Genomic DNA, 13,021 nt, shown 5'->3' on the forward strand with positions numbered 1-13,021 from the left:
GCTGAGCTTGGAGGCCTATTGACCCTTTGACCCTTTTGCTCTTTTGCTCTCATTTGACCTCTACGGTGGATACAGACCTGAAACTTGAACTGTGAGGCCTGTAAAATGTATAAAATCATAATCTGGTGGAATAACTCTATAAATCCCTCCCAAACAGGAAGTAGCTTCAGGAAGGAGGTGGGGCTTCAAAATTTTAAATATTGGTTTCTGGCAGAGGTGTGAATTCATCCCAGAAATCTCATCTCATTTGGAGCAACTTTGAACAAGTTATGATGCTTCATTGACAGACTTTATTGGACTTTGCCACACCCTTTACGGTCAGCAGAAAGGACTTAGGGGGGTCAAACCACCACAGATGCGATCCTTATGGAGGACAGAACAACATACGAAAATTTCAACTTCATAGGTTAAAACAGAAAAAACTATCCCCTTGTGAAACTGGGCAAAATCAGGGTCTGTGACTTCTGCACTCCTTGAGCCTTTTGGAGCAGAATTGAGGATCAAATCTGGGTTCTGGTCTTTCTACTTGGGCTACAAAAACCAAACTTTACACTTTACACTTTTTTTTAAATCAATCAAATCTTGGAATGACGCTCGTCCGTGATGGCGTCCTTAGCAACCACCATAGCAACAGCAGAGAGGTGAAAGATTTATCGTAATAATGAACAAACCAAAGATTATACACAAGAACTGAGTGAATATTATGAAAACAAAATGTATATTTCTTGCTAGAAATTTCATCAGAATGCTTTATTAAATCAAAACTATCTTGGAATAAAAAAAAATGCGCACATAAAATGGGAGCGTTGTAATTCTCAACTCATGATGAAGGTTGAATTCTAACCCTCACGAGAACACAGCCTGCTAAGTCTCAGTACACAAGATCACAGAAAGACATTCTGGCTTGTGACTGTCATCTTGACATGACAGCAGAAGACATGACTGAATTTAGTCTTTGTGGGAGAACAAATATATAGAAAGAAAGAACACATCTAGTAACGTGAGAGCAAGTTGGGACCGGACAAAACTGAGAGCAAGTGGAAGACAATTCAGCACCAGCAGAGACTTTTGAAGCCCCATTATGAGTTCCTTTGTGAGGTATCTGGTCCAGTCCCAGCTCCAAAGATACTACAGCGCAAGCAATGAGGTTATGGACATGATCTGGGAACCATCCGCCGCCCAGCATAGCAGCAACTACGGTGCCATGGAGGACATTGTCTGGAGACCAACTCCTACCCCGAGCACCAATGCTGCAAGGCAAAATAATTATGGAGTGAATTGCTGCACCAGGCAGGCTAAGATCCGGAGCCCAACCCCTGCCCCTGAATTCTCCTACCACAGAAGAATTTGCCACATATTCTCAAAGAGTGATCCTGATGCTCTGTGCAGGAAGCACAGAGCCAAACATTACACAAAAGCTCGTGCTGTTCCTTATGTCAAGAATTGCGGCACTCATGTGACGAAGGGTCACAGCTTCCTCTGCCAGGTACATCGCCGCACCATGAACAGCCGTGCCAGGGAGAGAAGGATCTGGAGGCCGACCCCTGCCCCTGAATTCTCCTACCACAGGAGAATTTGCCACATGTTTTCAAAGATTGATCCCGATGCTCTGTGCAGGAAGCACAGAGCCAAACATTACACAAGAGCTCGGGCTGTTCCTTATATCAAGAATTGCGGCACTGATGTGACGAAGGGTCACAGCTTCCTCTGCCAGGTACATCGCCGCACCATGAACTGCCGTGCCAGGGAGAGAAGGATCTGGAGGCCGACCCCTACCCCAAGCACCAGTGCTGCTGTTGAAGAGAACTACTTCACCAAGTTTGGTAAGAAGTACCTTGGGTACTATGGTGCCAGCGATAGGGTGATGGACATGATGTGGGAGCCATCCCCTGCCCCAAGCAACATTATTTCACTGCACAATAATTATTTTGCAAGGCGTGCGTGAACTGCAGTGCCAGGCAGGCTAAGATCCGGAGGCCGACCCCTGCCCCTGAATTCTAATACTACCAGAGAATTTGCTACATGTTTTGAAGGATAGATCCTGATGCTCTGTGCAGGAAGCACAGAGCCAAACACAAAAGCCTGGGCTGTTCCCCTTTGTAAAGAATTGCGGCACTGATGTGACGAAGGGTCACAGCTTCCTCTGCCGGGTACATCATCGCACAATGAACTGCCGTGCCAGGGAGAGAAGGATCTGGCGGCCGACCCCTGCCCCAAGCACCAGTGTTGCTGTTGAAGAGGACTACTTCACCAAGCTTGGTAGGAAGTACCTTGGGCACTATGGTGCCAGCGATAGGGTGATGGACATGATGTGGGAGCCATCCACTGCCCCAAGCACCTTTATTTCACTGCACAATAATTATTTTGCAAGGCCTGCGTGAACTGCAGTGCCATGCAGGCAAAGATTCGGAGACTGGCCCCTGCCCCTGAATTCTAATACTACCAGAGAATTTGCCACATGTTTTCAAGGATAGATCCTGGTGAAAAACAGGATAGATCCTGGTGAAAAACAAACACAAGCCAAACACAAAAGCTCGGGCTGTTCCCTATGTAAAGAATTGCGGCACTGATGTGACTAAGGGTCACTGCATCCTCTGCCAGGTACATCGTCCCACCATTCGGTAGAAGGATGACGGGTTCCTCTACTTGAAGTGATGTGGCACCGGAAGAAACCCTTGTGTCACCAAGATGGAGTCCTGAAGAGGCCATATTTTGGCATCCTAAAGAAGATGTATGTTTGTTTTTTTTAAACCATTTTCCTTTCATTTTCATTTGTGCAATTGTCTAATTCATTTGAAATAAAAACTTGACTTCTGGATTTAAATTGACTGTGACTCTCTTTTTGCATGCAAGCTGAAAGTTATGCCAATAAAAACCACAAGTATTTATTCTGATAACAGCTGTTCACTGGATGCTAATTTTGCCATGAACATTCTATGCAATGATTTTGACAAACCTTTGGCTAAAATGTATTCATGTAGTGGGAACAATCGATTCCAAATCCCAAAAAGCAGCTATTGGCTGTCCCAATAGTAGCCAGACATCGCTAGATGACATCATCAGTTAATTTGCATTATACTGAATTTATATATAATGGACTTTATGTGGTAGATAAAGAATTCTCATCAGACAGACAAGAGTGTGAAAAAAATCTTAAATATGTTTAGACGTACAAATGAACTTTTTCTTTTTTTGGGAGGGGGGGGGGGTTGTGGACCCGCTGCTCATTAAGGACATGAACAGGGGAACGGAGTAACGTGCTCATAAGACCTGAAAAAGTCAATATATTTGTCACTTCCTCTGGATGCAGAGGGGTGGACATCCACTGCTCTTGCTGAAGCTGAGAGGGACAGTCTGCTACACAAGGACAGGTCCGCCTGTGAGTGCTTTGGGACAGGGGAGGGGCCCAGAGCAGGATCCACTGCTCGTTGAGAATAGGAAGAACAATATGTGCTTTTATGTTACAGTCTCTAAAAGTCTCCCATAACACCAAAAAAAAAAGTTACTAGACATGTAGCTACTAGATTTTTTGCAGAAGAGTCACTCGAGGGGTCTGAAGGCTTGCTAAATATGGAGACAAACAGTGTTGGGAAAGTTCATTTTCTACATGTATAGTTCAAAGTTCAGCTGACTGATTTTAAAATGAACTAGTTCAGTTCAAAGTTCGGAATTCAAAATTTTGTACGAAGTTGACGGTTCTAAAAATTAACTCGTTCAGTTCTTTTTTCCCATAAGTTCCTTTGCGCTATTTTTTTTTTTTTAATTATTGATCCAGCCCATGTGGTACCACAGACAGCAATTATTTCATCAGTTCTAACAATGAAACAATGTGTCAGACTGCATCTTCATTTTCAGTTTTGTGTCCCTTTGCATCCTTAATTTACTTGCACATCCCTTGAAAGGCTACCCGGGTGCTTCAGTTCAATATGCCGTTTCAGGTTTGCGGTGGATGTGACTGAAGCGCGTATTTTCTTTTTGAAACCCGGCGGGCAAAGTTTGCTCAGAAATGTAAGATTTTTCCCATCTTCCTCGACTTTGTTATAAAACTCGTTTAAATGACCATACCACGCATCCTTGCTGGTTTGTTGAGTCGAGTTTTGTCTTGTCCGTGAGCTACGTGCCGCTCCTGTCGCCTCCTCCATGCTGCTTTGTTTGATGACGCGTGCGGCGGTGCAACACTGGTGGCTGGCGTTGCCGGTGTTTTTCCGTTATATATTAGGAGGTGTCAACACTTTTTTTCATTGCGTGCTTGATGTCTCAGTCAGAACAGCTGAGATGACAAACTGAATGTCTGGATTTCTTCCTGGATATCATCTGAGTCTCAGAAATTTTAATTTAAAAACAAAAAGGATTTAGTCTGATGGGAGTGAGGACTTGGAGACCAAAGGAAGAACCCCAAAGTCAGGACACTGAGATCAAAGTGAACGCTCTGATCTCAGAGGTTGGGGATATTTCACATCCCATGGCCCTCCAAATAAGAGCACTGTGTCACTGTCCAAAAATTTGAAAAAATATTAATTTGTGAATATCATATCCAGACGACCACTGTAGTCCCTCCAACATGATGAGTGCAGTTCATTGTCTCACCCATTCAAATTTTTTGGCAGGTTCCATGATGTAATGATTGTGATGTTTAGTTAAAAACAGTAAATTAATGATGAGAGCAGACATGCCCTGTGCCCCTGATTCAGTTCCACCTAAGTCTCTGGATTAAACTCTGAAAACTAGTAAAAACTGGGAAAAATACTGACAGACATCGTCTCCAGCAGACCCAACACCTGCTGCTATGTCTCGACCTCCTCCAGCTACCCCGGTCTTCTCTACCGCTGCCCATGTTCCCGCTACCGCAATACAACATAGGTCACTGACATGCACACTACTTCTTACACAGTAATTTTTCACTTTTTAAATTTTTTTTTTAACTATTCAATTCACTCCCCTACTCCAATTGCATTCTCTGTAGGGAGGGAGTGTGGCAGTGTTCATTGTTCACTGCCTGTTTTGGTTCACAGGTCACACATAGTGTTTTCTCAGCGAGAGAAGGCCAAAATGAACACTTCATGCAGAACTCCTGTATTTTGAGGAAAACTGACTAATTTGCACCTGTAAATTCAAGTTTATGCATCTTTCTATGTTTTCAGGTTGAAACTTGACTGAAAACTCACTTCGAACTAAAGTTATGGCTGTTTTGGATCACAGGTCACAAATATCGTTTTCTCAGCGAGAGAAGTCCAAAATGAACACTTCATGCAGAACTCTTTATTTTGAGGAAAACTGACTGTAACTGTAACTTCAAGTTTATGCTTCTTTCTATGCTTTAGGTTGAAACTTGACTGAAAAGTCACTTTGAACAAAAGTTATGGCTTTTTTTGATCACAGGTCACAAATAGCGTTTTCTCAGCGAGAGAAGGCCAAAATGAACCCTTCATGCATATGTTGCACACATGAATGGACGACACCTCATGCATGCATATTTTGTTGAGTATTGATCTTTACTCTGAAAACGTCATAAACAATGCACAGTCGACATAGTTGCAATGGCAGTCATATTCACTCTTCTCTGCCCCCGGCAACACTGACAAGTCTGTGCAGGAGACCTTCTCTTACCTTCCTGAGGCGCACTGCTGCCCACTACTGGTGTATTGTAGTACTACATACTCAAGCCGCTGTAATAACACTACAGAATGAACAGGTGACAAATGTATGGATACTGACAGTAAAATCACAATGACACATTTGAAATAAGACAATATGAAATAAAGAAAATATGACAGGGGGGGGCCCTTGTCATAATTCTATAGTCCCACACTCTCCCCTCCAAAATAAATGTCGTCATGACATTCACTATAGAGTAATGAACAGTCTTCAACTGCAGAATCATGGATGGATATTCTGTCCATTAACTAGTCTTTGACTTGACGTTCATCTCTCTTTTCATGCCAAGTGCCCGCGGTAGACACCATTGGCCAAGTGATATCTAAGTGCTACTTGCTCTTTAGGTGGTCATATCTCAGACTGAAAAGGTTACAACCCTAAATCTACCACATAACCATTTTCTTAGACCCCTTCTCCTATGCCTAGTATACTAAAATGTTATTCCATCAAAAATGTTTTTTTATGAACTGTCACTACAGAAAGGTGTGACTATGAACTGATTGCTAATCTGGTAACATAAACATTATGAATGTAAGTGTAGTGTGGGTGTGGCGATACTTAAGGTGTTGCATATGAGTGTGTGCGTGTGACTGATGGTTGACCTAATGAATTGTAAGTAAGTGTTTTGGGTGGATTTCTCTCTCGAAAAGGATACATTCTGGGAGCAGGTGGATTTCTCTTTCGAAACGGATACATTCTGGGAACAGGTGACAGCGGCTCAGCGTCCCTCTCGTCTGTTTCATCAGAAGACGACCCTCCGGCAGCATTCGGCTCGTCTGCTTCATCAGATGCCGACCCTGGCTTGACCTTGGGCTCGTCTGCTTCCTCCTCTCCATGTCCGGCTTCCTCCGGGTTCTCGCTAGGTAGCTGGTCTGACTTTTTCTTCCCCTTGCCCTTACTTGCACTTGGACCCTTGACCTTGACCTCGGGGGACCTCTCAGCTGACAGCAGGCAGTAGAGCGGCTTGGCTGTCCGTGAGAAGTTGGGGATGTATGGGCGATAGTACGATACGAACCCCAGCAGCTTCCTCAGTTCTCCTACAGTCTTGGGTCTGTGCTCTTTGAGGGTTTGGACAGGTGCGTGTTCGGCAGGATCCATACTGTAGCCGTCTTTGGATACTACTTTTCCTAGGAATTTCACTTTATCCTTAAACACCTCGCACTTCCTCGCTGTTAGTTTCACTCCATGTGCTTGGTAATGACGCAGCACCTCTCTGATGTCACGTAGATGGTCCTCGAACGTTTTGCTGTGGACAAGATTGTCGTTCAGATATGGCTGTGATGTCTCATCCCTCTGACCGCTGAGGCACTCCTCCATGCTACGTTGGAATTCAGCAGGAGCGGAGGACAGGCCAAAGGGAATACGGACCCACTCATACAGACCCCAGGGTGTTATAAAGGCTGTGAGTGGTCGACTGCTCTCCTCCATAAACCCTTGGTGGTATGCTTTACCTTGATCAAGCACCGAGAAGTATGCACTCCCACTGAGGCTGTTCAGCATATCTTGCACTCGAAGGATGGGGTGTCGGTCGGGGATTGACTTGTTGTTCAGCTCTCTGTAATCCACACAGAGACGTAAGCTTCCGTCCTTCTTGCGCACACACACAATCGGTGATGAGTATGGAGACCAGGATTTCCTTATCCACCCTTTATTCAGTAGATCTTCCAAATACTCCTTTACCTCCTTGTGGAGTGGCTTGGGCACTGAGGTGTAGGTGCATCTCACCGGAGTTGTGTCACTCAGTCTTATCTTAAGCTGTAGCGAGGGGATGCATCCGATATCATTTTCGTCTTTAGAGAATGCGCCGCTCTCCTCGTGTAACACCTGCCTCACTTTCTCCTGCTCATCTGGGGTCAGGTGGTCTACGGATACTGGGGGGTCCCATTTTTCTGATTGGGCGGTGTCAAGTGTTCAGTTTCTCCCTTTATCTTTTCCAGACGTGTCGAGTGGACTGGCTGGGTCATTCTCGTCATTAGCTGGCTTGGGGACCCCCACACTGCAACTGGCGGGCTTGACATTTGCTGGATAGATGGTCTTGATCTGTTGCAGCTGTTCCAGTGCAGTGCGGCGAGGAAGGGCTATGTCGTGGTCACTGTCATTTGAGACAGGGATAGCAACCTTGGACCAGTTTCTTTTCTGCAGACATGTGACTGTTTGGGTCAGTTGCACACCCTCTGGACACTTTGGAAACTGCACTGGTTCAAACAGGACTTCTTGTTTTGTGGATAAGGGACCCGTTCTCACACTACACTTAATTTCTCTAGTCTGCCCTGCTGGAATCACTGTCTTTTGCCTAGCCACTCTCACGATGCCCTCCTTCTCGTTGTGGTCGCTGCTCTGCACTAGGCGGATCAATACGCTCGCTTTATGACAGTCAATGGAGAATGCTTCTCCAACCACCCTTGGAGTAACCTCTGGATGCTTCTCCATCCCGTCCATCACCAGATATTCTATCACACTGTAGCCAATGATTGGCAGTTCTGAGTAACTCTGGCTGCGGACCCTTATCTGCCTTTAACTTGAACTCCACCCAGCCTGCTAAGGGTATCGGGGTGTCGTTCATTGCTCTCCCGACTATAGTTGCGTTCTCACCAATGTTGTGCGCTGAAGAGCGAATTGGTCAAAAATAGTAATAATTGATAATTATGAATATAATTATCGATTAATAAATAAGTTACTAATTAATATTAAATATTAATTATACAGGGCACCACCCTGATGAGTTCAGGGAAACTATAATATGACCGAACTTGTAACAGTTATCAGTCTTAAACAGAGTTTATCTACTAAACAGTCAATATTCTGTAACATTAACTACCTAGGGAGGGCTCTGATGTTGAAGGATGAGATCCGAGCACTGGCTATTGCTTAGACACGTGACCACAAGTTCGTACACAAAAGACACTACTACTTCTCTCATGTAATAAAAATATATTTATTAACACCGTGTATCAATCAATCAGCAACATGTTGGTACAACTGTTATCTAACGAAAGACACAAGTGATAATATGTGTGTGTGCGTGTGTGTGTAAACGTGTGTGTGTCCGTGTGTGTGTGTGTCCGTGTGTGTGTGTAAACGTGTGTGTGAGTGAATGAAGAAGGGGAGGGGGAGTATGGTTGCCTAGCAACCAGTTAGCGTCGCAGCAGGGCTAAAAGCTAGGCTAGTTAGCTGAGGCTAGCTAGCCGCTAGTTAGCACCGTGGAGGTAGAACTTACGGAGTGTTAATCACTAAGCGGAGCGCTTAGCGAGAGAGAGAGAGAGAGAGAGAGAGAGAGAGAGAGAGAGAGAGAGGAAGGAAGGAAAGAACAAAGATGAACCCAAAAATGTGTGTGTTACCACACTTGTGCAGTATTAATAACCGGTAACAACTTTTTGAGAGGTCACGGTTATTAATAACTAACATCAATAAATAATGTATAATGCTATGTAATTTCTGCTAATTACAGGACTTCGTCACATAAACAGAGCATTCATAGACATTATACAACACACTAAGCTATTTCTCTGCCCAGAAAATGCCTAGTTAAGGGAATCCTTACTTGACCTGGTGGAGCGGTAAGGGATTCAGTTTCCGTGTTCCGGAGCGCGGTTCGGCTCGACTCGGAAGGCAGCAGAGCGGCGGCTGGGCAGCCTGCAGGGTCTGCTGGAGTTACTGGTGGGAAGGATGAAGAAGCTGGGATGGGCTTTCTTTCACCTGGGACCAGTTCACGCGGGTTGCGTGGCTCGACGGTGGCTTCTCTGGACGAGTGAACAGGAGGGAGAGAGTTGTCCTTCTGGGGGCTCTGTCATCGCTACACTGTACTCGAGGTCCGAGGTGGAGAACCGGAGGGTGGGATCTTCTTGAAGACTTGCAAACCACCCAAGGAAAGACAACCACCGAGAGAAGAAGATCACCGAGAGGCGAAAATCACAGAGAGAGAGAGTCTCCTTCGCGCTGAAGTATTGTCTGTGGAGGCCGATGATGTCACTTCCCGTGGGATGATACTGGCTCTCAGCCAATAGCATTAGACAGGTTCTTGGATCTGGTCAGTGACCAGAGTTCTCAGAGGGGGGCCAGTGGTCAGTGTGATAACCTCACTTTACGACTCTTTGTCTGAGAACGTGTGGTCACTTGGGCGGCATGGCTCAGGGGTAGAGTGGCCGTCTAGCAACCGAAGGGTCGCTGGTTCGATCCTCGACCCCGGTGACCATGTCAAAGTGTCCTTGAGCAAAATACTGAACCCATAATTGCTCCTGATGAGTAGGTTGGCGCCTTGCATGGCAGCCTCCACCATCAGTGTGTGAGTGTGTGTGTGAATGGGTGAATGAGATGACACTGTAAAGCGCTTTGAGTACCGCTAAGGTAGAAAAGCGCTATATAAAATTGAGTCCATTTACCATTTTACTTGAATTCAGGCTTTGAAAAGGGGGTGTTAGGCCTCACAGGCCGAAAGTCTTTCTTCAGCTGGACTGATTGTCACATCTCTGAATTAATCTCTTGGTCTGGTTGAGTTGGCACAACACCAAGGATCTCAGCAGTGCTCCTCAGATTGATGTGTAGGAGACAGGACGTTCTCCACTTCTCATTAATAATTGTGACTTGGGAGCCTGTGTCCCATAGCGCCTGTGTTGCCACTCCCTCAAAGGAACAGTCCACCACACACCTCTTGCCAATGAGTGCAGTCAATTTGGCTTGACGGGGCAGTGTGACGTGACTAGCATAGGTGGCACACTCTATCGGCTCCAGTGTCATGTTCTGCAGCTCTAGCTGCCTAATGCGCTAATACAGTAGCCGGTGTCTCTCCTCTGCCTCGGCTGGACTTAAGGCTGGTGACATTGGTTGGGTGCTGCTCTTGATGGTTACTTTAGTGGTTTCAGGGTTAGCTGCTTGTTTTGGTACTAAACACCCCCGAGAGAAATGTCCTGCAACTCCACACTTAAAACAGTGTCTACATTGCTCGGCTGTTCCCTGCTGTTGACAAGCAATACATGCTCTCCTCACAGTTGGTCTTACTTGGCGGTAGCGAGGTGAGGGGTTGGTGCTGAGAGTTTTCTTTATTTCAGCCATCTCTTAGGAGTCTGACAGTTTCACTGAAAGCTGACTCACTTGGGCTGCTGGCTGGTGGTTTATGATTTTTCTGCTTTACCACCTCAGCAGACTGTTCCTGCACCCTAACTCTTCCTGCACCTGCCTCGTGACCGTGCTGACTGAGCTGACACTCTGTTTGGAGCTCGTTCACCTTTGTTATCTTGCTGCCTGTGCTCTTCCTCTGCTTTACCTGTCTTTCCTCCTCTATGCTAGCAGCTTTATTTATCTTATCAATGAGTACATCATCTGTCACATGGTCGTCATCCAGCCATGACTTCAACTGAAATTTGAGATGGTCACTGCTCAGACATGTGCTAACTGATCTTAAAATCTTCTTTTGGATGAGCTCGGGACTATACTGTTCGTCAGATACTATTTCTTGTGACGCAGCTAGCAATCTCTCTCTTAGCTCTATTGCTCTGAATAGAAAGTTCTGGGGTGACTCTTTGGTGTCTTGTGTTAGGTTTTTGAGTCTATCGTATAGGTCGGTCGAGCTGTCCTCCTTGAAGTGTTCCCTCAGTATTGTCTTTAACTGGTTGGTTACTTGGTGACAGCCTCTATCACCTCATCTTCACTGTGTCCCTCAGGCCTCTATTTATCTGGTGCATCAGATGAACGAATGGTATTTTGGGGGGGCGGGCACCTGAGTAGCTGCACTGTTCAATTACAGTCTTTTTATTTGTAGCCCTGTGGCTATTATTTCAATTATCTCAATTATTTCTTCTATTTCATTTATTTCGTTTCCCAGGATAACTCACTTACAGATAAACCTCAGCCCGACATTGTTGGAGAGGAGATTGATGTGAATGATGAAGAGGTGTTGGAAGGACAACCAGAGCAGACTCTGCAACTGCCTGAGGACACTGTGGCGGACACAGGTCTAGAAGGGGGAGCGCTCCCCTCTACTAGCCAGTTTCAAAGTAGTACAGAGCCTGTTTGTAATCCTCCCACACGACGACAAGTGAAACCAGTCATTTGGCTAAGCTATGATAAACCTGGCCATCCTGTCGATGAGCCTATGGTAGTATTGCATAGAGGGTTGAGAATCACTATTAGGAGAGACTCCCCATTACTTTATACAAGTTGGGATGCTATATAATGACGTACGCACATTCTAATGACTGTAGTCTGTAGCATATATGCCAGACATTGATATTTACACATATACCGTTGTGACATGTCTTAAAATTGTGTGATGAGGACATCAACACAGTTTAGAAAGGGGAGATTGTAGCCCTGTGGCTATTATTTCAATTATCTCAATTATTTCTTCTATTTCATTTATTTTATAAGACATTAAAATGTTTTGTTTTATTTCATTATATTGGTATACCCAAGAATGTTGTAAAATGCTAAATAAGTCAATGTTTAAATATGTTTCAAAAGTGTTAAAATGTTTAAAACCAGTCGATGTATTTGCAGTGTAAAGCAGTAAGAAGGTGGTTTGGTTGTTTAGGCAGATAACATTTTATTTTTTAGAGCATTCGAACTTGATATCAGCATGGTATGTCAATCACTCAATCTCTCGCCTGTAATTGGCTTGTCCATAGTCATTAGCCTATCGCTAATACAACCTATGTAAAGGAGGAGGTTTTTAGCCTTGCCTCCGGGGATTCATGCTCGATAGTTTTGGCAGAGGTATATTGCCGTCCGCTCTGGATAGGCATAAAGTGCGCCAGAAAAATACTACGTGTAACATTTCCAAGACCGACGGAGAGTTGTCCTGTGGTTGCTGTGTGTGTTTTCTGAGAAGTTGCCCAAGGACCGGACATTTGCCTGTGTGAGAGAGAGAGGACTGGGGAAGACCTGGACCGCTCGAGAGAGACTCATAGCTGCTGTTCTGAGCTTCGTTTCCGCGCTGTGGCTGTACTCACCTTGCCGCCCAAACTGCCATTGCCCTTTGTTTTTTTCCCCCCTGCTCATCCATAACTGCCTATCAACTGGATTTGTAAGTACTGAACTAACTCTTTGCACGTGCTATTTTTGTTTATGCTGGTTAACCCCAGTGAAGCGGCCATTTGGTTTTGGCCTCCACGCTCGCTAGCATCGCATGGGCCTACAACGAGGGTGTTGTTTTTCAGATAAGCCCGGTGTGAGTGTGAGAGTGGGCTAAGGACTATGGTACATTTTATTTCCATTGTCAAACAGTGTCTATTTTGTGTTATTAGACATTGAGAGTAATTAAGTGATATTTTGAAGTTGAAACTGTCATCAGTGACTCATCTTAAGGTCAACAGTGAACCAGATATATAGTTTTACAATAAATTGCCCTGTGTTCATTCTTTAATCTCTGTGT

This window comes from Aulostomus chinensis, chromosome 11, assembly GCF_037954235.1.
Source record: "Aulostomus chinensis isolate RoL2024-O1b breed Wild chromosome 11, RoL_Achi_v1.0, whole genome shotgun sequence".
In the NCBI taxonomy this organism is placed as follows: domain Eukaryota; kingdom Metazoa; phylum Chordata; class Actinopteri; order Syngnathiformes; family Aulostomidae; genus Aulostomus; species Aulostomus chinensis.